This window comes from Schistocerca serialis, chromosome 2, assembly GCF_023864345.2.
Source record: "Schistocerca serialis cubense isolate TAMUIC-IGC-003099 chromosome 2, iqSchSeri2.2, whole genome shotgun sequence".
NCBI lineage: Eukaryota > Metazoa > Arthropoda > Insecta > Orthoptera > Acrididae > Schistocerca > Schistocerca serialis.
Genome location: NC_064639.1, coordinates 751,407,758 through 751,433,581, shown reverse-complemented (window position 1 = coordinate 751,433,581; position 25,824 = coordinate 751,407,758).

Here is a 25,824-nt window from a genome sequence, read left to right as displayed (position 1 = left end):
ATTCAAAATATTGAAATAGTTAAAAAAACAGACAACACTTAAATTTTCTTTCATTCATTGATACAGCTTTAATGAATTAGGATAATAGTTCAATCTTAACATTTCTTCAAAATTTGGATGTCTATCTTCAATTTTATATAGTTGCTTCTGTAAATTTTTCATTGTGTTCTAATGACATATAGATATATTCACATTCATCAATAAATAATTTTAAACTTACAAAAGCTGTTCTTACATTTATATTGTTTGTTTGTGGAACAACAGGTGGTAATAGTGTATTTATTTCTCTATTTCTTGTTCATGTAAAGAATCTATTAGATATTTATAGGCACCAATCACCTCTTTACTAATCTTTCATTCACCATGTTTTATAATTGATGATAAAACTTCATGAGTAACCCATCCTTTAAATTGTTTTGCTTCTTCTTTTTTAGCAGATGAATTTAGTGAATATAATCCTGATTCATTAACAAATATTGAAGATTTTTCATTGCCTTTAAACACCAGTAATTTACCAGGTTTAAATAAATGTTCATATTTTACTTTATCATCAATATCAACATGATTTCTAATTGCATTGTCAGTATCTGTAAACTCTAATATCTGTGCAAAACCTTTTGCTTTAAACAATGGATTATTTTCTTCATCAATTATCATTAAAACTTGTTTATTGTTGTAAGTAAGCTTATTGTTAAACAGATCTACAATTGATTTCATTTAAGCGAAATAATTTTTATTAGTTTTACGAAAAATATACATTATGTGGAATTTATAGTTTGTGTTTGTGAAAAAATTAAATAAGAGGATTTATAAACAAAAAAATATTTATTATAAATGGAGACCCAAAAATTAATTCAGTATAAAGAAAAAGATAGTTATGAACAAATTGAGGTATGTAAAAAAGATATTGATTGTCCTATTTGTTTAAGTGATGAAAATAATAGTCAATTCGTTAAGACAAGCTGCAACCATATTTTTCATAAAGAATGTATTGATGAATGGTGAAAGGAGAAAGAAAACTTTCCACATTGTAGAAGTTTTATTAAAATTAAAGATCCGACAATATAAGATATATTAGTTGCACTTGATTCTTTTACAATAACTACAAGCTTCATTGATACTTTATTTGACAGAAATCGACAATTTAGACTACGTCTATGAATCTGATGATGATTGTGATGATGTTTATTGGTGATGATTAGTTTTAAAATAATTTATATGAATAATTTAAAATATAAGAAAATTACTTTTTTACAATTCTAATAAATTTTGTTCTATATAAATGGAGCATGTTCAAGTTTTACTAGATTGTTCCCCAAAAACTAAGTTTTGTAAATATTTTAATACAGAGAAATCAATTGATGATTTCACTTTACAAAAGTATATGAAAGATGGTTATAGAACTTAATGTAGACCATGTTTAAATAAATATCATGTAGAAAATTATAATAAAAAGCGAATTCCTTGCATATGTGGAAAAGTGTTACTAAATATTATTTTAAGGAACACTTAAGAAGAAGTTCAAGTGAAGAACATACAAAAATGAAAATTGAAGAAGAATCTAAATCTACGATGAATAATGAAGAAGTTATTGGTGAAGAAAAAAAGAAATGTAAAATCTGTCACGAAAATAAAGATTTAAATCGTTTTTATATAAATCCATCATATAAAGATAAACATTATAATAAAGGTAAGAAATGTACTTTAGAATATATTAAGAATAAGAAAGCATTAACTTTAAATAAAAATCCTTTATGATTAGTTATCTATCCATCTATTAAATAATTATCATTTTATTTAATAAAAATAATTTTTACAGATCTAACGAATTGTTTTGTATTAAATAGTAGAGCATAGTAATTGACTCCTAAATTAAATAATAAACTCCTTTTTTAAAACCTAATTGATTGTTAAGTTAAATAATAAACTAATTCTTTATGATTAGTTATTTATTACATAATAATCCTTAGCTATCTATTAAATAATTATCATTTTATTAAAGCATATTCTTTACTAATCTAATAATGTTTTTTGTAATTAATAGAAGAGCAAAATGGAAAGTAACATTGCTGCTCAACTAGAACAACTGGCTAATCAACTACAACAATTTCCTGTTGTAAGACTTCGCGAATTTTGTAGAATAAATAATTTACGAGGATATCAAACATACATAAAGCTGATTAAATTAGATTTATTATTAGTAATCACTCAATTATTAGTAAACATCCTAATATTGTTTGGAGCAATTCATCTGTAGTGAGTAAAATAATACAAATATTGTTAAAAATATATTTTGTAGAAAATAATTGAAAATCATAAAAATAATTTAACTCAAGTAGGTAAAAATTATAAACATATCGTTAATATTTATATACCTGACCACGGTTCTAAGATTGTGATGGCTGTCACTGAAGAAGTAAGTGACAATCAAATATTATTAAAAATAATATGGCTGAACCTAGTGAAAATCTTTGGAAAAAGTTACGATTTTATGATATTTATGATGCTTTTCTCACGACAGAGAATAAACCACTAAAAGCAATATTTCCGATTTCTACAATTATATTTGTAAAACCAGAAGATAGAAAAACAATTAATGATTACTTATTTGAAATGGCATTTGGAAACAGATAACAAACTGTAAATTTAGAAAGTAATACGGATATACTTGATCCTAATCATTTCTTAAACTCTGTAAAAACCAAAATTTTTAAGATTGTTAAAGACTACTTGAAAGTGCATCATGGTGTAAAGATAAATTTTTATTTATATTGAGAATATAAACTACAAACAGGTGAGATAAACGAAGAAGTTCAAGAATTTGGACAACAAACATCAACCATACTATTTTAACAGAAAAGGTTTTTAATAAAAAATTCAAATATGTTAAACAAAATATTTTAGAAAATATAACTAATTTTCAAGCACAGGGATCTGGATGGTCATTAAATAGAATTATTGGCTTACAATTACAAATTAACACATCTGTTCCACTAAGAGGATCATCTTATATTGAGTTACCTGATAAAATTAAAAATAAAAAAAGCTTGTGTTAATGTAAATAATAATCATGAAAAGTGTTTTCTGTGGTGTATAAAATCAGCTATGTTTCATGTAGACGATCATTCAGATAGAATCACAAAAAATATAAATGTTGGTCATGATCTTGATAAAAAACTTGAAAATATTGAATTTCCTGTGCTAGTTGATCATATTCCAAAAATTGAAAAAATAGTTAATCATTCTATTAATGTTTACTCATTTGATTATGAAGATGAATATTATCAAGAGTATTCATTAAAAATAACAAAATCTAAAAAAGAAAAACATATAAATGTACTTTATTTTAAGAGAGATAATAATTCACACTATTTTTATATAAAAAATTTATCTAGACTCATATCAAGTCAAATTACCAAACATAAATAGTAAAATTTATTTGTGATTTATATTTACTGCATTTTAATAGTAAGGAAAAATTAGATTATTATACAACAAACTGTTTAACTAATAAACCATTAAAAGTTGAAATGCCAGGTGATGGAGAACGTGTATTTTAAAAAATTATCAATTTACACAAAAAGTTCGATTTGTTATTCATGCTGATTTTGAAAGTTTACTTTTAAAAATGGATAATTTTGAACCAAATCCAGAAACACCTTATACTATGAAATATCTAGAACATGAACCAAGAGGATTTTGTTATTATATTATATTTATATATGGAAAGTATAAAAATCCTATTGTCCATAGAGGACCAAATTGTGATAAAAAATTTTGGAATGTATAAAACAAGAAGTTGAAGAAATTGGAAGTATTTATTCTGAAATAGAAGAAATGATACCACTTACATTTGTTGAATATAAAATGTTTCATAAATCTACAATTTGCACACTATCTGAATGTCGTTATACAAAAAAGAATAAAAAGGTGTGTCATCATGACCATTTAACTGGAAAATATAAAGCTCCATTATGTAATAATTGTAATTTAAAACTAAAGCAACATGTTTTTGTATATATTTATTTAAATAATTTATCTGGTTATGATTCTCATCTTTTTATAAAAGAACTTGGATACGATGATAAAGAAATAGAACTAATACCAATTCAATAATAAATATATTAATTTTGGTTAACATACAAAAAAATTAAAAATAAGTTTTGTCGATACATTTAGATTTGTGACTTCATCACTTTCCATCACATTTAAAGAAATATCAATTAAAAACGTTAAAAAGTATGTTTCTCCCGACTTGTTTAACATAGTAACTATAAAAGATGTTTATCCATATGATTACATGGATTCTTGGAAAAATTTGAAGAAACACAATTACAAACAAAAGATAAATGTTATAGTGAATTAAATGTTTGTGACATAAGTGATGTAGATTATGAACATGCAAAATTAGTATTGGAAAAATTCAGTATTTAAACTCTTGGAGAATACCATTGTTTACATCTTAAAACTGATGTATTATTGCTAAGTGATTGTTTTGAAAAGTTTAGAAAAACATGTATAAATACATGTAATTTAGATCCATCTTGGTATTTTACAGCACCAGGATTATTTTGGGATTCAATGTTAAAAATTACTAATCGAAAACTTGAATTATTATATGACTATGATATGCTTCTAATGGTTGAAAAAGGAATAAGGGTCAGAATTCCACAATGTTGTAAAAGATATGTAACAGCAAATAATAAATATTTAAAAGATTATAATAATAAAGAAATATCAGATTATATATTGTATCCAGATGCAAATAATTTATATGGTTATGCTATGAACCAATACTTACCATATGGCAGACTTAAATGGGATGAACCAAATAGTTTTAATTCTACAAAAATAAGTGAATTGTCAAACAATAATCAAGATGGATATATATTTGTAATAGATGTAGAATATCCAAAAGAATTACATGATTTACATAAAAGTACACGAAAGTAAATTAGTAACTACTTTAAGTAAAAAGCATAATTATGTAGTACATTATAGAAATCTTAAACAATATCAATCTTTAGGAATGAAGCTTACAAAAATACATAAAGTGGGAAAATTTGAACAATCTAATTGGTTCAAGAAGTATATAGATCTAAACTCAAAGTTAAGAACAAAATCCACAAATGATTTTGAAAAAGGTTTCTATAAATTAATTAATAATTCTGTAGTTGGTAAAACAATGGAAAATATAAGAAATAGACAAGATATTAAATTAGTTTCAGATAGTAAAGTATGTGATAAACTTGTAGCTAAGCCAAACTTTAAATGTAGAACTATATTTGCTGAAAATATAGCTGCTAGTCATATGAATAAAACTAAAGTTATATTTAATAAACCTATTTATTTTGGATTAACTATACTAGATTTATCTAAAGAATTAATGTACGATTTTCGCTATAGAGTTATGAAACATAAATATGGAGAGAATATTGAATTGAGTTATCAGGATACAGATAGTCATATTTACAATATTAAAACCGAAGATTTCTACGAAGATATGAAATCAATGATTGATTATCTTGATACAAGTGATTATCGATCAAATAATATTTATAATATTACACTAGTAAACAAGAAAGCTGTTGGTAAGATGAGAGATGAATGTAATGGAAAAATAATGGAAGAATTTTGTGGTTTAAGAGCAAAGATCTATGATTATAAAGTTGGTGACAAAATAGAAAAGATACCTAAAGGAATTAAAAAATGTGTTGTTAAAAACAAAATAAGTTTAGAATATTATAAAGATTGTTTATTTAACAGTGGAGAACAATATAGAAAATTTAATTTAATTAAAAGTGAAAAATATGAAATATATACAATTCAAGTAAACAAAAAGGCTCTAAGTCCACATGATAATAAAAGAAATGTTTTAGAAAATAGAATAGATACAATACCATATGGTCATTACTCATTATTGAAAATCTAATAAATAATTATATATATATATCTAATAATATTTTTTCTAAATAAATGGAGACTATAATCAAGAAGCTTAATGATGTTAGCACCTCTAAGAGATGAAAAAATATCAGAACTAGAGATTAATTTTTCATATAATGTTACTGACTGTGAATATTTAAATACTAGATATGGAGAAAAAATATGTATGGAACTTAATAAAGATTTTAAATTTATTTTACCAGATAGATATTACAATTTAATTGATCCTTGGGAACTTGAAATAATAATTGAAAAAAGACAAATGAAACGGAAATATAAAGGAATGAAGAAACTTAAAAATGGAAATAATGAATTTCATGATACAGAATTCGTGACGTGAAATTTTTAAAAAATTATTTTTCTAATTAATTTTATTTCATTTAAATGGACAACACTAGGTGTCAGCTAAAGCAGTCTTTAGGCTGTGCCAAGCCACAATTAAGACAGTGTAGTGAATGTATGATTAAAAACAGTACTGATGAATTTTATAAAGATAAATAATGAACAGGTGGATATAAATACGTATGTATAGAATGCTGTAAAGAACGTAATAAAATTAGAGTTACTTGTAAATGTGGTAGAACTGTGAAGAAGTCTTCATTCAAAAATCATTTACAAGCAACAGGTTATAATAATCTTAGGCTGCTATAGTAGAAAGCAAATAATTTTGGAAGACACGTTTTTCACAAAAGTCAAAAAATAGGATAATTTTTCGATGCAAAAAATGCCTCTTTTAAAAACTCTTTTTAAAATAGTAGTTAATTACTTAATATAAATAATTACATTACATTCACCTACAGGAAATGTATATAAAATAAATGATTTTTTATGATAGCTGTTATTTTATTATATTATATTATTATTAGGTAGAAGGGATAGTGGGATGATTTTTTAAGTTCTGGTTCATTAGATCAATCTTATGGAAAATAAAAAATTGAGAGTGTTAACGATTAATTATTTATTTATTATGAGTTTGGTCTAGTGGTCCAGAACCTACAAAAACATCCTACTTACCCAGAGACACTTTCACCCCGGAACTCTGCACCGCAAAGGATTTTGAGGCACACATCACACTGAAATTTAATGCACGGAACGGTACTTTCGACCCTGCGCCATTTCGTTAGTTCTCAGAGACCAGTTAAAGGAAGAATTGGATCACCCATTTGCAGTTGAAGTTCTAGGATCTATTCCTTTTAGTAAATGGGCTACCCCATTAGTTATAGTGAAATCCATTGGGAAAGATCCCCCTATGCGACTATTTTGAAGTAACTGTCAACACCCAGTCAGAGATTTAGTTTATTCTGATGCTGAAATAATTACTGTCAAACTTAAAAGTTGGAAACTTCTTCTCTGAAACAGACATAGCGGATGCATATCTCCAACTTCCGCTTGATGCAGAATGTCAACAGTTTCTTACACTTAACAGACCACACAGACTTTATCGTTTGAAATGCCTAATGTTTGGTACAGCAATTGCCCTATCCTATTTTCAATGTTTCTTAAAGCAATTAGTACTCAAAGTAGATGGAGACATTAAATCTTTAGACGACATCATTGTAACAGGGAGAACCACAGAGGAGCACCTTCACAATCTGAAATATTTAGTCAGCATTTTAACAGAGGCTCACGTAAAACATAGAAAAGAAAAATGTTTTTTCCGGCCCAAGATTGATGATCTCGACCACATCATTTCTAGGTCGGGCAATAGTCCTCAGAATAAACATTTCGAAGCCATAATCAAATTTTCCAGACCAACAACGCTTAATCAGATTAGGTGGTTTCTGGGGAAGATACAGTGTTACCAAAAGTTGTTGCCCGCAGCAGCAACAGAAACAGTCCCCTTGCCCCATTAATGCAGATGAGGGATACCTTTCCAGTGGATACCAGCTTGCGAGCGTGCCTGCCACAGGCTGAAATCCCAGTCGTTGACGGCCCCGTGCTTCGCACTATTTGATCCAACAAACCAGATAGTTATTGCAACAGACGCATCTGATACAGGCGTCGGAGCGGTCGTGGCAGTCAGGGAGGCGGACGGCTCTGAGCGCCCTGTGGCCTATGCATCGAAAATATTGACTGACACCCAACGCAGGTACTCCCAAATAGAGGAAGAAGCGCTGGCCACCATCTTCACATTAAAGAAATTGCACGTATTTGTTTATGGCACGAAATTTCACCTTGTCAGAGACCATAATCCGCTGGTCTTATTCAGTGCTGTAGTAAAAATTCCTGACGTGACTCCTCACCACCTCCCGCGCCGAGTGTTATTTACTAGTATGAATTCATTTCCGCAACACGACTGATCATGCCAACGCTGATGCCGTCTCCCGCCTTCCATGGGGACCCGATCTACCGATGAAAAAAAAAGAAATTGTGTGTTTTTAGATCGACGAAGAAGTAGAAGCTGTTGTAGACTTATTTCTCATTACCAACTTCCGGGTTGCAGGCGCAACCGGTAACGACTAGGTACTCCAACAAGCCCGGAGTCAGATACTTCACAGGTGGCTCAAATGAAAACCTGCCAAGGTTTCCATCAGTTCCTTAGTACCCCCGTAACTTCTTTAATGCCCATCAGCTCAACTTGATCGACAGAGTAATCGTTTCTGACGAGGGACACCCACGAATAGTCATTCCTTATTCTTTACCTCAGCACGTCCTACAACTATTTCACGAAGATGAGGGGGGGGATCCCGAGCTCGACTCCTGGCTGGCATGGCCATGCATGAAGCAGGAGACTGCAAAAGCCAGCAGACAGCCCCATGACATTCATTTGTTCTTGGCCTCCACGCGCTCGCCTGTGGGAGCGGGTACATGTTGATTTTGGAGGGTAGTGTTTAATGCCATGTTATTGACAGTAGTTGTTGCTTCCTCCCGATTTCCGTACATTGTCCGCTGCAATGGCACGTAAACCACCAACACGATCACACCCATAGACAAAAATTTCATCATCACACCCACAGAAAAAAAGTTTTCACACTGAGGAACTGCCGGAACAACAGCAGTCCACAATTCCGTAGCGAGGACTCTTGTTGTTTCAGTGTCCAGCATTGCAGTCACCACAATCGAGCCCCCCCACTGCCCCCCCCCGCCCCCCGTTCCATCCACAGTGTATGGAGAAGCCGAGAGGATGGTCCGCACTTTCAAACTTCAGATTAACAAATACCTTCAGGAACACTCCACTGATGCATCACTAACTCTTTTTCTGAGCAGTTACACAGTTCCACACCCATCGGAGACAAAAGTCCGGTGGTACTTCTCCACAGACAGTAGCCCCAGACCGTCTTTAGCCAGTTCATGCCAACGCCATGGCCAACGCCACCAGTTGCCTGCTTCCAAGTTCCTCCCACAGACCTTGGTGTGGGAGAAAGGATTCAGCCAGAAACCAGCCTGGGTTCCGAGAGAAATCGCCCAGCACCAACGCCAGAAAGTTTTCTGCGTGCAGCTTCTGGACTGGGAGAATCTGCGACATGTCCACCAACTTCTTCCCCGCCTAGTTTCCCAACAGTCTTTACCGTCCCCGTCTCCTCACCACTGTTACCAGTCACCTACTTCCCATCATACCTCAGGCCACACAGTGAGTGTAACGCCAGACTTATACATGCCTTTTTCCCACACCCAGCGGACCAACACCTCACCCGAACAAGAGTAACCTACCCCAGACGTCACCCAGCCCAGAGACTGTCCTTCCCGGACTACGAGATCTCGCCCAGTTACCAGTCACGAATAAATCCGGATGAGGATGAAGGCATGCCGCTGCGTCCTCCGGCTCCATTTGCTCCGCTGCCGAGGTCCACACCAAACAACCTTCACCCACGGCCGGGGAGTTTTCGTCCGTATGCTCCTGCGCCCCGAGTCACTAACGTCGTTGAGGGCTCGGAGAGGGACCGCATGAATGTGGCACCCACTCGCAGCAGATGCTATCCTGCTTTTCCAAGGGGGAAGGGGTGAGGTGTCCACCACCATTAAAACTCGGCACTGAGCAGCAGCACCCTCCATTACGTGAAGCCGAGAAACGCATCGTTGGAAGCACATCCTCGTGCGCGGCCCGCTGTTAGCATTGCAGACTGCCTTAGCGCGAACGCGATTCAAACCACAGCGATTGGCCACTAAGGTGGTCGTAGGTTGTGTTCCAAAAATAAACAGCATAGAGACAGAAGTGATGACGTTCTTCAATTATGTGTTGGCTGTATTCCAATCTCCGTCTTCCTCTACATTTTCTACTCTTTACAGCTGCTTCTAGTACCATGGAAATTATTCCGTGTTGTCTTAAGGAGATGTCCTACCATCCTGTCTTCTTCTTTTGTGTGTTTGCCATATATTTTAGACCGTTCATTCCATTCAGTAGGCGCGCAGTCCGGAACCGCGGGACAGCTACGGTCGCAGGTTCGAATCCTGCCTCGGGCATGGATGTGTGTGATGTCCTTAGGTTAGTTAGGTTTAAGTAGTTCTAGGTTCTAGGGGACTGATGACCACAGAAGTTAAGTCCCATAGTGCTCACAGCCATTTGAACCATTTTGAACCATTCAGCAGGTCCAGTAATTCTTCTTCACTTTCAGTTACGATGGCAATGTCATCAGCGAGTCTTCGCATTGATATCCTTTCGCCTTAAATCTTAATTCCACGCTTAAACCTTCATCTTATTTCCGTCATTGCTTTTTCATTGTTTTGATTGAAGAGTAGGGACGAAAGACTACCTCCTTGTCTTACACACTTTATAATCAATCACAACCACTCTATTTGTTCCTTCATGGCCCGTCCACAAATTGTGTATTACCCTTCTTACCCGTATTTTTCTCAGAATTTCGAACACTTTGCACCATCTGACATTGTCAAACTCCTTTCCCTAAGAAAATGTATTGTTTTCTCTGTAATCTTGCTTCCATTATTAACCGCAACGTTACAACTGCCACTCTGTTGCCTTTCCTAAAGCCAAACAGATCGTCATCTAGTACTTCCTCAATTTTCTTTTTCATTCTTCTGTATATTATTCTCATGAGCAACCTGAATGCATGAGCTGTTAATGCTCGCACTTCTTACACATATTTTAACATTCTGCATCTTTATTCTACACGTCGACACATTTGTTTCGCAAAATAAACACCTGGCGATGAACACAATGGAGACGCGTTTGTTGATACAATCACTGTAGAATGTTTGACTTTGTTGACACAGCCACAACATCACCTCTGTTTGCACGGATTCTTTACAATCAAAGTGTGAATGTCGGAGCTGTTCCTTAAATTTTGGATAGAGATGAAAATCGGATAGGACCTTGTCAGGACCGTGACAAATGAGGAAATGCTTTCTGTTCTCTATTAGAGTATTGGAGCGTCGGTTTTTGCTATATCACTCCCTGCTGGCTCTGCATCATAGCGCCTGTCTGCCATGTTTTGCTTCGCAACGCATAACACTCTTGCCTGCCTGCGGCCGGCTGTTTTGCAACTTACTTCCACTCTGGCGATCTTTTTGTCCGAATACGGTCGTATGCTAATTGCCCTTCTTTTTTATCAAGACTCGGTCGCTCGGGTCGATCAAGCTAGATTAAGCTTTACGCTAGAGTTCCTGGCGAATGGCCCTTCCAGGCCTGTTTCGCCTCTTAAAAATTATTCTAACAATTGGTGTCTTTAACCCTATAACTTCATGTTACACATTTATACAAGGCCTCTTGTCCTGGTTCTTAAACACCACGGAACTCATTTTGTTACTACGATTCTTGCACAACGACTTCTAACTTTCTACTCCAAACCTATAAGCTAAAATCAATCATTTACCCTTAATACTAGGCCCTTGTTCGTTCATCTTCCTTGTGCTGCTCAGGTTACCCAGTCCACTAAAATCTGTACGACGTTAGGGTCTGAACTCAGTCTTGTGCTTCGACTTCTACGGACCAAAACAATGACTACGCTCAGCAGAAAAAGTGCCCCTGCAGTGGTTGGTATGACAACAGTCAATGTTGTCTCTTTTCGGTAATGATTTCCCCGATATAAATATACGTGTTGCACTGATGTTTCCAGAGATACTCATTCCTTCTGTTGCTTCAGAAGTTTGTTTGTCGACTGCATTAATTACGGACCTAAAGTGTGCTTCAAGCTGATTACATTTGCGGCAGGTAGCACTTCAGAGGGTTCCTCACGCCAATAAAAACGAAGCGGCGAAATATTCATTTGTATTATTCCCGAAAGTGCTGGAAAGTGGCCTCATTATCTCGGATGCTGTCCCATATAATAATAAACCATTCCCATTTAATTCTAGCCTCTTTGCTGCCATAAGCTTCCCTGCTCGAAACAACTATCCACTACTACTGTCTTGTCAGAGGTAGAGAACAAAAATGCACCTCGACATCCTGAAGATACAATTCCTGCTCCATCACTTTTTTATCGCATTCTCTTACCTCCTTTTGTCCCATCAGCAATTTCACTGCACAGGAATTCTACTTCCTCTTATTGCCATATGCGGACATACCATGACTTCCCCTCAACAGCGTTTTCTTAACTTTGCTCCCTCCATTTCTACACTATCTTACCTTGTCTTCTGAAGTTAATAATAGTTGCAGTGATTTTACTCATACAAATATCTTCAGTATCCCCCACTTGACAGGATTTCATAAACTATTTAGCACAGGAATCGTGCTTCTTTCCTTGCTACTGGTATAGAAGCAGAAATGGAAACTATCGCTCCATTAGTTCTCACCAACACTGTGGCTACCTTGAAATTAGAAGGTGAGTTTTTGTGCTCGTGTTCTAAAACAAACCCCAAATCCGGCTGTAGTTCCTTCGATACTCTCTGTAGACACTCTGAAAACTGCTCAGGCGACGATTAGTTTACCCCTAGCTGACGTCACACAGGCTCCCTCCTGTAATTCTGTTACCTTGGCTCGTGCTTCCCTAATCCTGTCTGCTGCGGACTGCAACGATTTTGTCATTACTGCTTTCCTAACTAAGACTACTTCGCTTTTTAGTTCCCTCATATTCTGATCAACTCTCTCTTACGTAGCTCTGGCACATCGCAGAGTAAAACTAAACTAAACTACGTCCGAACAGGCCTTGGAAGGCCACAGGAACCGACCGGCCGCCGTTTCATCCTCATCCCACAGGCTTCACTGGATACGGATATGGAGGGGCATGCGGTCAGCACACCGCTCTCCCCGCCGTATGTTAGTTTACGTGACCGGAGCAGCTACTTCTCAATCCTCAGCTTGCCTCACAAGGGCTGAGTACACCCCGCTTGCCAACAGCGCTCGGCAGACCGATTGGTCACCCATCCGTCACCCACCCAAGTGATAGCCCAGCCCCACAGCGCTTATCTTCGGTGATCTGACGGGAACCGCTGTTACCACTGTGGTAAGGCCGTTGTCAGTTGTCGTAGTAGTCATGTGTTATTCAATACGTCCTTCTATAAACTTGCAATCTGCGTAATGTGCCTAACGCTATGGCTTTGTTCTCTTTTGCCTACTGCTTAACGCTGTTCTATGGTGTCGTTCGCTCTTCGAACACCTTCCTAATCAGCAGTGCCAAATATTGTTTCCAAAACTGTACCCACAGCGTCGATCCAACCCCTCTTCCTTCATGTACGTGGAATAACCCCCAGTATGTAGTCATCTCACTCCTTAACCTATCGCTTTCCTACCCCTCAATTTCATAGCTGCTCCGCAGCTGCTTACACTAATTGCACTAAATTTGTACCAAACCCCAAAAGAATATTCAATGAATTTCTCCAAGGCCTTCATTCATACAGATTCCTCGTTGCTGTTTCATTTACAAACTTATCTTCCTTTCAGGTCTGCATCACCTATCCCTGGAACAACGTCCAGACTCCCATGGAAAGGCTTCTACAGCCCTAAGTGCAGTAGACATTCCCGTCAGCAATTTGATCTTTACTGTGAACGTAGTGTCTTCTCCTTGGTATGGCCCTCGATACTCGTCTTTCCCTCCAGTGTGTATGATGATGATACCGTCGCTCACTGGCCAACTACTGTGCCCTTGCCGTATGACCCACTACTTCTCTTTGTTTCTCCAGTGCTTCTGTATTTGCCCTCGTACTCTGTTCCAAATTCATCTAATTACTCTGGCAGATGCCTTAACAGACTCTGCCGTCTTCCTTTTCTTTGTTTTCACTATGTCGAACGTTGGTGGCATTTTATGAAGAGGTAATACTTTATAGGGCGATAATTCTATATCCATATGCTGTTTTGAGATGTAGGCGGAGACGACATACTTTAAAAAGAGATCCCATGTACGGCCAAGTGGTATCCACACAACTTTCAGATTATCCAATGCACTCATTCAGTTCTTCCATTGGCTTGTGGATTGAGACGAGTCGTCCTCAACTTCTTAATATTCAATAATTTACGCAATTCCTTGAATAGGTTTGTCGTGATGTTCGTTCCCTGGCCTTCAACTGTTGTTTTTGGCAGCCAAAACTTCCAGTTATTCACAAGTGCTCATGCCTCTGTTGTTGCCTCCTGGTTTGGTACTGCGACCATTCTTAGGTATATTGAAAAATGATCTATGATTTCAAGTACTTAGTCCCTGCAGATGTTATATTGAATAGACCTAAAACATCAATCCCTAGGAATCGAAGGGTTCTAATGTATCAGGTAACCTCCTCAATGGTACTCTTTTACGACACAAACCCGCTGTATGTGCACACTGTCGCATTTCTGCCACACTAGTTTACGTCCGCTGCCTATTCTTCGACTAATACCTTTCTTCCGCTCTTGTGTTGGTGGATCTGCAACCTCCATGACCTACTGATATGTGATCATCAGATTCTTGTAGCACTCTCTTCTCTATCTTCACTGGTGCCACCATCTGCTGTCCCAACTTGGTTTCTCTGCGTAGCAACTCATCCTGCATAAAGGAACTGCGACTGCTTAAAATACTGCTTACATTCGTCACCCTCTCTCTCTGTGCCATTTGCCATTCTTTATGCTCAGTACCGTCAATATACTTTTCTGCTTAAGCCATGCTTCTTCGATTATGCTTGACTTTGAAATCAAACTCAGTGGGTGTTACTACCCATATCATCACGTTACTAGAAGGATCCTTTAACCCCAATAACGATTTTAATGTCGTGTGCTCTGCTATTGCTCTAAACATTTTACTGTACAGATAACATTTGAAAGATGCAAGTCCATATATGTGGCTTAACATCTCTTTCTGAACTGTAAAATAATTTCTTTCTGCAGAATTTAGTGGTCTTAATGCATGAGGTACCGGATGTTCTCCGCCTATATCTCTTGTGAGAACACACAGCCAAGTGCATGGTTTTATGCATCACATTAAAAAACAAATTCTCTGTTAAAATACCAATAATGGAGCCGGCCGGGGTGGCCGAGCGGTTCTAGGCTCTACAGTCTGGAACCGCTCGACCACTACGGTCGCAGGTTCGAATCCTGCCTCGGACATGGATGTGTGTGATGTCCTTAGGTTAGTTAGATGTAAGTAGCTCTACGTTCTAGGGGACTGATGACCTTAGAAGTTAAGTCCCATAGTGCTCAGAGCCATTTGAACCATTTTGAACCAATATTGGAGTCAGTGTTAAAGATTCCTATAGCTGCTCACAAGCATGCTGGCGGTCCTCTGACCATACAAATTTTGTACGCTTTTGTAACAACGATGTCAACGGTCTGGCAATAACTGCAAACCCTTTTACAAATCAGCGATAATAGTTCGTGACTCCCAAGAATAATTTCACCTCCTTTACGGATTCTGGTATAGGATATTCACGTACAGATCTAAATAATCTTGGGTCTGTCTTAACCCCATGTTTACTAATGATATGACTTAGCTGTGCTACCTCCCCCATCAAAGAATTACACTTTTGTGTACTCAGTGCTATCTTTGGTGATTCTAACCTTAGAAATACTTGACTTAAATGCTGCATGTGCCATTCGATATCACACCAATAGGCGATTATGTCATCGAGATACACCAAGCACTGCTGTGGCTTTTGAATCTCAGTGTACTATGTTCAACAATCTCTGGAACACTGCAGGTCAATTTTTTTAATCCGAGTGGCGTTCTTCTGAATTTCTGCTGTCCCCCGAAAAACGCTGTTTAGTGTCGATCCTGTGGTGCAGCCTCTATATGAAGGTAACCAATCTTGAATTCCAATATTGAAAAATCTTTTAAGTGTCCTAAATGCTCCAAAGGTTCCGTGATCTTGGCCAAGGGTAGGCTTCAGTTATGGTTTTCGCATTTAGTTGTCTGTAATCACAACAAACCTGTAATTTCGTTTTCCATCCATCATCAGGTTCATTTTATTGATGCGACGACTGCTCCTGTCCCCCCTTCCCCCATACTGTTACTTTCTTCAGTTACTCCATCTTTCAGCTGCTGATCGATAAATACCTCCAAAATTGGCTGTAAGTACCTAGGTATTGTGTGTGGTCTGTAATAGAATGGTTATTCATTTGCTATGTGATCATTTGCTGTTATTATACAGTGCTGAGTGATATGTGTTGCTGGTAATGGCTCTTTTGGAAAAAAATAAATCCTTAAATCGCAAAATTTTGTACATGGTGCACGTGCAGAGACCGTGAATAGTTACAATTGAAAGAAAACAGCCCTCGGTCACTATTTTTTACGAATTTCGTTAAAAATTCGTTAAAATAGTTCCAGAGGACTGTTTTCTTTCAATTGTAGACCTTAAGTCCCAAAAGTAATTTTTTCAATTCGTTCCCAGTTGCTTCCCTTTAGGTGCTTCACTTTTCCTCATAATGCAGTTTCAATGGGCTTCGGCGATTGTCCATGGCTTCCACTCCTTGTTCGACATTCTCCTCCTTCCTGGATATCCCTATTTAGCGATTAACCACCCCTTTATTAATCCCATGTCCTCTGTGCTAAAATTTATCAATAGAAACAGGGAAATTCTTTTTCACCCTTTTTTGTACACATACAGTACCTCTTTTAACTAAGTGACCCATTGATCTAATACGTCATTCTCTTCTAACGGTTCCACCACACAAAAATTCCTACCAGCAAGCTAGACTCAACGATTTAATCTGTTCTTCTTTCCCGACACTGACTATGCCTTCTTACAACTGAAATATTTCTCCATCAAGTTCCACCCATGTTGCTGAAGATCGATTATGGCACAATGCGAATACATGAAGTGTATTTGTTGTAACCACGACTGGGGCTTTAGGGGGGTTGCCGCTAACGAAAACGCGGCGAGATCGACGGGAGCGGCTCGTGAACAAACAAGACGGACGAACGGGAATGGAAGGACAAGCACGAAGACATACAACCAAGCAAGACACCAAGATCAACAACAAAGTACTAAGTAACGAGGTCACAAGAGACAACCTCACGAAATCAAACCAACGCCCACTCGTAAACGGGAAGTAATCACACGCAACATAAACACGATGTCTGTAAGCGAGATGTCAACTGAATCAACACGAATACCAGACTGCCTCGCTGTGTCAGATGCAGCCGCCTAAATACACAAAAGGGTATGTCGCTATTGGCCATTGGGACCACGTGCTCCACAGTGGCGCCCTCACGTTAGACTCATGGCCAGGAGTGCGCGCAGGTACGGCTTACGGCGCTACTGCTGCAGCGACCTCTGGTGGTCATCGAGCTCCATGTCGTCTAGCGCGGATTCGAAACCTGCGACGCTCGGTACCAGAATAATCATATCATCATTTCACACCCCTCTCTCACATGTGTCGCAGTCTCCACGCATTGTTTAAATTGAACCATATCCAGGTGAAAGTGTATGTCCACTGATCCTGATGCTGTATCTTCTTTATCTGATACTGTACACAGTCTGTACCGTGTGTCCGACTGCTTACGTTTCACCAGATCATTACTGACGACCGACACATGCGCTGCTGTGTTCAACAATATCCAGCAGCCCTTTTTTCCTACTGTTCCTCTCATTACACAATCCACCTCTTCATACCATTTCGTAGTAAACAGTCTTACTGGGGATGATCGTAGGTAGACCTGAGGATCCCGTTGGAGTTCAACACCTTATTCTTCCCTGGTCCTCTGCTTCTAAAACTATTACTTCGTCTTACTTTATTCATAACACCCTGCAGTAAGTGACAATGTCTCCTTACATGCCCCATTCGCCTAAAACGATATTAGCCGTAAACACTGCATTCCATTCGACAAATCGATGTCATGCTCTATAGTTAATCGCACTGCTGTGCCCAAATCCGTCGGACTCCCTGCTTGTCCATACACATCTTGTCATTTGCGCATGCAACCCTCTCAAAAAGCATTGAAAGCTCCCTGCGCAGCTTCTTGCAAAGCAATTTAATTTACTGTAGCAACCTGTCCTAATTCAAAGGTACATCCATTAAGTTTCCTTTTCCCATCTACAAGCTGTTCCACACTTTCTGTATTTCTCTCAGTTCTTATCCGTAATTATTCCCTACAGCGTCTGGTACTACTTCGAATCGTTTATCTCTGAATTAACATTCTTTAAGTTCTTCGAATGTTGTGGCTCCCTTAAGAGTTTCTGCGTACCCTAAGTATGTTTTAGCTACCCCTGTTAGCCTCTGTTTTGTAACATTCAATAATTCCTTATGATATCAACTTTCCATCTAAGCCAGATTTCCATGATCTCCCACAAAGGCCAGCCTATCCTCAGTTGCCTTACCAGAAAAGGGAGAAATGAAACTTGCGGCTGACAGATCTACACCCCGCTGTGATGATCGCGATTCTACCAGCCCACGTAGTTCTGTATTATCTACAGTTAATTGTACTACCCTTACTAACAACATGCTAGTGCTTTCAGCTCTGACACACCTTGCATCAATGGTTCTATCAGAACTTTTTCCTTGACAACACTCATTTTGAGAACTAACATTCATAAGACAAGAAACCAAAGTATATCAACTTAATTCTTATGCCTAGTCATGAGCCATCTCGACTCTCACCACTGCTTAGCCACATGCCCCTAATGTTTGTGTGTATACATTTTACTGCAACTGATTCCACACATGGCGCTGAGTGGCGCTCAGGGTTACACTGTGCACATGTAACAGGCACTAACCAATCGCGAATCCCGTGATCTCTAATACTGGAGTAATCCACTAGTTCTCTACCTGAAATAAAATCTACTTTACAAAATGCATGGCCATCAAACGAAACGATCCTCTAACAAGACGGCATCAATGTTCTGACTCCAGGGTTAGACAACCCAAGGCTTGTAACCAATGGAGAGTGAAATGAAACGTCAGGACTACAGTAAATTTGTTTAATTCACCCACACGAAAGTCACTGTCAGTGACATCTCCAGCTGCGGCCATGATGGCAGTATGGTAGCACAGCAGACAGTACTGTGGTGGCGGCAGTGACCTTCCTCCAGCAATACTGTCGCTAATAGCCTCAGCTCTCATGCGTAGGCGCTAATGCAGAGAGTTATGTTCCTCTAGGGGGGTCATTAATGGGATTGTGCGACGCGCGTTGTGTCCTGCCCTGAGCCACAAAACTACGACTGGATAGTGCACATTCATTGCCACACATATCCGTGACTGCGGTTTAGCTGAGTGGCTGGCGTCACAGCTTGCTTGCCTGCATCAGTGCCTTCACACTGCATGGGGGCTTAATTAAATAAATTATTAATTGAAAATGTTTTTTTTTTTTTTTTTTTTTTGTTGCTGTATGTCCGATTACGCAGTGTCTCGTAATCGGTTGGCCCTGACTAGTATTATTACGCTATCTGACTACAAAGAACAATGTAAGAAAATTTCCGTAAACACAGTTAATTAATTAAGTCCCCAGCAACTAAAAAAAAAAAAACCAACAAAACCAATAAGCACAAGAGTCACTGTTCTGTATGTGGGAGTGTGACTCAACGTCCACATCTGGCACGGTTCTTTTCCCACAAGACAAGAATTTTGATACCAATTATACTGACGTGACAAAGGAAATTTAGAAAAACTATAATTATGCAAAAAAATCACAATTACACTCTAATCCAAGAACACAAGCCAGATGCTTTGTTGACTGAACCTGTAGGGACACATTATTTCAGATACACAACTAATAAAGGAACATTATAAATTTTACCTTCATATATATTGACGAAATGCACTCATTACAATAACATCTGCTATCTCTCCCATCAAATAACTGCATAAGACATGAAACAACGCTCTTTACTACTACATCTCGCTCCAACTTCAGGACAACCACGAGCTCTGCCCACGCACACACTGTCTCTATGAGTTCTTAACACACACTGTCCTCTCCGATCTCTTAACAACCACTGACTGCCACGAACTCTAAACATGCACTGTGGAGGCGGCTTAATAGTACTCTTTGGCGCACTCTCTGGCGCAGTGGCACAGTGTAGCCACCTTTCATATGCCCCTCCTCCACAGGCCAGAATTTGATGGTATTTTTGCCAGCATTGGTGGTGAAAATACCACCAAATTCGTCCACAAAAATACAGACAAAAATAAAAGATAATATTAATACCTAAATATCACATAATTAGTTAAAAATTTTGGCTTTGCACTGACCTTTTACTAACCTAATATATGAAATACAGTCAGCAATACAACTTCTTTTCATACATGTGACTTTACATAATAGTTTACACAATATACAAAAAATCAGTTTATACAAATGTTCACATAAAATGCTTTCAATGATTAGTTTATACAAAAAAAAGACACCAACAGGTTACATGTTTTCCGTAGAAGCAGTCCATCAGTGGCACCCAGTAAAGTTTAGCAGGTACACCCAGCAACAAGTCACATTAGTTCAGTAGAAGCAATCCATCAGCTGCACCCAGCAATGTTAAGCAGGTGCAGACACCAACAAGTGATATCATTTCAGTAGGAGTAGTCCATCAGTTGCACCCAGCAATGTTGAGCAGGTGCAGACAGCAAGAAGTAACATCATTTCAGTAGAAACAGTTCTAACAGTGGCACCCAGCAATGTTGAGTAGGTGCAGACAGCAACAAGTGACTACATTTCAGTAAAAACAGTTCATCAGTTGCACCCAGCAATGTTGAGAGCAGGTGCAGACACCAACAAGTGACATCATTTCAGTAGAAGCAGTTCATCAGTGGCACCCAGCAATGTTGAGTAGGTGCAGACAGCAAAAAGTAACATCATTTCAGTAGAAACAGTTCTAACAGTGGCACTCAGTAATGTTGATCAGGTGCACACAGCAACAGGGGACATCTTTTCAGTAGAAGCAGTCCATCAGTGGTACCCAGCAATGTTGAGCAGGTGCAGACACCAACAAGTGATATCATTTCAGTAGAAGCAGTCCATCAGTTGCACCCAGCAATGTTGAGTAGGTGCAGACACCGGCAAGTGACATCATTTCAGTAGAAGCAGTCCATCAGTTGCACCCAGCAATGTTGCAGAGGTACACACAGCAACAAGTCACATTAGTTCAGTAGAAGCAGTCCATCAGTTGCACCCAGCAAAGTTGAGAGCAGGTGCAGACACCAACAAGTGACATCATTTCAGTAGAAGCAGTTCATCAGTTGCACCCAGCAATGTTGAGAGCAGGTGTAGACACCAACAAGTGACATCTCTCAGCCGAAGCAGTTCCACAAAATTCACTAGCACTGATCACACAGTTCATCAGCAGAAATTAAACACGACCAAATGTCACACATCATGTTGAAAAGTGCAGGTAACAGTTCAGAATATTTATCTTCACTAATCAGACAGTTCAGGCTTGAACAATAGTTTGAATGCACATACAAATGCTTTTACAGTAAGATACAAATCATAACAAACACACAAATGATATCAGATAATTGTCCTATTAACTATTACAATACACAAATACCAGTAAACCTATAATATTTATGGGTGTCAGTGCAAGCCACTACACACAAATAAAATAATATTTAGGAGATAGGTGGGTAGGATTAGTAAAGGAAAACACACAGAACACACTCACTCATCTCTCATCCACATTAAGTACTACTGTGTAATTGAATAGTGTTAACTGTGTAAATGCAATTCTGTCAAAATTTAATGTTCATCATGTGTATCAAGTAGTACTGGCAGCAATGTATAACAGTCACTAATAGTTAAGTCAACGTCATAGTCATCATGTCAAGACGAATGTTTGCCAAGCCAGATCAAAATGTACTGTTGTTGAACAACTGTCAGTGAGCCACGATATGCTATTACTTCCTCTCTTCAAAAAAAAAGTATATACTGCTTAGTGATATAACAAAGTGTGTGTATAGACTATCTTCCTTCTATTTTAGTGTTTTAGTCTGCTCTCTTCATCCTCTTGTTCCATAAGACCAACAAAAAAAATATGCTCCTCACTTACTTTACCTCTTATCCACCAAAACTCCAATAATTATCAGCATCACATAATCTCAATAATACCTCAATAATACGTCGATAAATGTAAACCTCAGCACCAATATCACCTTACCTCTTGTCCACAAACAACTTCATATACTCTCAATACCTATAATAATACATCGATAAATATAAACCTCAGCACCAATATCATTTCACTTCCATAACAACTCTTTCCTCTCGTCAGTCTCCTCGAACAAGTACAGATAAAATCCTAATGCAACTTCAATTCAGCATCCCATACAATCCGAAGACACAGTGTCCACACACAACCTCTGTGTAATCCATCTGACCCAAATTTTCTACTCATTATAAATTATAAGATACATTTTGGTTCCTTGTCCATCATTAAATAAAAGAAATGCATACCTGACCTCTAACAGACTTAGTTCGAATAACTCTCAGTAATTAAGTACGATTACGGAGTGTGAATGATCATAATATTTCACAGTGTGTACACCACTTCAAGAATCATAGCAAAAGCAAACATGTGGAGTATTTTTTGTGTCAAGTGTCAATTCCTATTTCAATTGCTCACGAAAATGCAGTGTAATAACTGTCAATGGTCTAAACCTAGTTTTGGTCTGTCATGTCGTTAGCTTCCTTTCTATTAGCATACATTTATACAACTTTCACAAAACCTCAGCTCATGTGACTTCAACGAAGTTCTTTGTACTAATGTTGTTTGTCGAATTATAGCAAGTTCATTTTCTTATCTTAAAAATATAAGGCACTGAGCGTAAGCAAAACAAGCAATAGCGAGTAAATATACCAGTGGAGAACAGAATGTCAACAAGTGGATGCAGCACAATTCCTACAACGAGGCTCTGCCAAGCGAATAATCTATAATTAATACCACAGTGTAACCTAAACTCTATGTTTATACACTGTACATCAGCATTGCCATATACCAAATTAAAGAGCAGTTATGGCAACAAAACAGAAATGTGTAAATATGTAATCCATACAAAAAGCAGCAATCATATATCTTACGTAATAAACAGGTCATTAGCATCATATCAGCATAAGCAAATAAATGTTCATATGTAATCTTAATAAGTAAACATGGAGGCGCAAGCAGATAAATCACAAAGTATAACTTACATACCTAAACACATCAGCACAATAAATCAGGTTACCATTACAATTTAAATAAATAAGCACAGCAGGCACATAATTAAAAAAAAATATGACATCAGTGAAAAAGCATAGTAGCCAAGCGATGCATAATATATACAAGTCAACCCAGTTCATTAATCAATAATTGTCAAAATCAGTAAATGTATACAAGCACGTCGCTTCACAAGTAAATCCATAGAACATGAAATTAGCACAAAGTATGAATCACGTAATCGCGAGCAGCAAATTACGTCTAAAGTACGTACCTAAGTGGAAATATGTTACCTGTAAAATGAACTCAATTAATAATTACCCTTTTTAGTTTATTAGTTTCTTCTTCGAAATTACATTCTTCCTGAAAATTTCTCGATAGCAGGTCGTCTTAACGTCGGACACGCACAGAATTTACCTGAAGGTCTTAAATATTTTATACAACCGTATCCTGAAAAATACTGAATGTTAATAACAAAATTCATCAAGTCACTATAGCTTTATACTGAATTTAGTCGGAGAAATTAGACTGAGTATTTGTTTACGGCTGTCAGTGCATTCGCACTGAGCGCTCGATCAGCTGTGGGCGCGTGACGTAGGAAGCAATTGTTTGCGGTCAACGACTGCCTTGTACGGCGCGCAGACTTGACTGTTGCTTTGAGTATGTGCCGCCGCCAAAACACAGCGCGGTATCCTTGTACTCTCCGCATGTTTACATGTAGCTGTTAGTTTCTCACAAGTATGTCATTCCACAAAAATTTTAACGTTTGATATATGATGTATTCCTTTAGAGCGTCGAGATTTAAGAGTTTCTACTTCAACAGTGTTATCATGTATAATTTTGCGAATTCTATATGGACCGTTATAAAGCAGAAAAAATTTGCGACACAAGCCTTTTCCTTTATGAGACAAACGGTGGGACTTAATTAATACCTTTTGACCAACTGAAAGAGTTTTTAAACGACCAGGACGCTTCGCCGATTTCTTTCTTCTAGCAGCCGCAGATGCAATATTTTGCAGAGCCATGTTCACAACTTCAGAATGCCGCAGTTTCCGTGAAGGCGGAAAAGGAACTATTTCAGATATGCGATTTGTCGGAGCTTTGTTTTTTAATATCAGTAAAGGCGGTAAAGAAGTTGAATCATTAGGGAGTTCATTCAGAATGTTTTGAAAAATATGAAGATACTGATCCCAAGTTCTGTGATTCAGATGACAATAAAGTCGACACAATTTATTGATTTCCTTCATCCATCTCTCTGAAGCGTTAGATTGAGGGTGAAAAAGTGAAATGAAGATTGGTTTAATTTTACGACGCTGAAGAGTACGAAGCCAAATTTTAGAACGAAACTGTGATCCATTATCTGATATAACCTTATCAACGTGACCGACTTCTTTAAGAAAATGTTTGATAAAAGCGTTAGATACTGAACGAGCTGTTGCTTTGCGTAAAGGTGTAAAACACACATATTTTGACGTCAGTTCCACTGCTACGAAAATGTACGCAAAACCATTAGAAGAACGAACCACTGGACCAAACAAATCGACTGCAGCCATCTCCTTTAATTTCGCTGGAATGATGGGAAACATCGGTGCTCTGTGAGAAATCGTTGGAGGCTTAGCCATTTGACATAATTTACATTTGGCAAGAACAGATCGAATACGTTTTTCCATATTATTGAAGTAACAATTTTCTCGTAATTTGTGAAAGCATTTTCGGGGACCAAAGTGTGCATAACTGAGATGCGTATACCAAATCAGTTTATTGACCCACTCATCAGGAATACAAACTAACCAAACAAAGTTGTCGACGGATTTTCGTTTAAAAAGAATGTCATTGCGAACTAAATAATGCTGTCTAATCGCTACGCTTTGCTTTCTCCTCCACTTCTCCTTAATGTCCTTCCAGATTGGATCCTTATTTTGCTCCTTAGCGATGTCCTGGAGCGAAGACGAAATAAAGTTCTCAAAAGCAACACCTTGAATATACATCAAACAATAATTGTTTTCCTTGCAGTCCTCTTCAGCACTTTGTTTCAAACCCATAGGTGCACGTGATAAAGCATCAGCAACAGTATTTGAAGAACCCTGTATGTAAACAATACTAAAGTCAAATTCCTGTAGGTACAACGCCCATCGTGACAATCTGCCGTGAGTTAATTTTGTTGACATAAGAAATTCCAGAGCTCGATGATCGGTGTAAACCTTAGTATGTCTGCCAAACAAAAATGTGCGAAATTTTGTGAAAGCCCAAACAACAGCCAAAGCTTCAAGTTCCGTAATCGAATAATTCTTTTCTGATTTAGAAAGAACACGACTTCCAAATGCAATCGTCTTCTGTACTACAACGCCGTTTTATTCTATCTCTTGAAATAAATGTGCACCTAGGCCCTTGTATGATGAGTCCGTTGCCAAACAAAATTCTTTAGATAAATCCGGATGTGAAAGAAGTGGAGCAGCAACT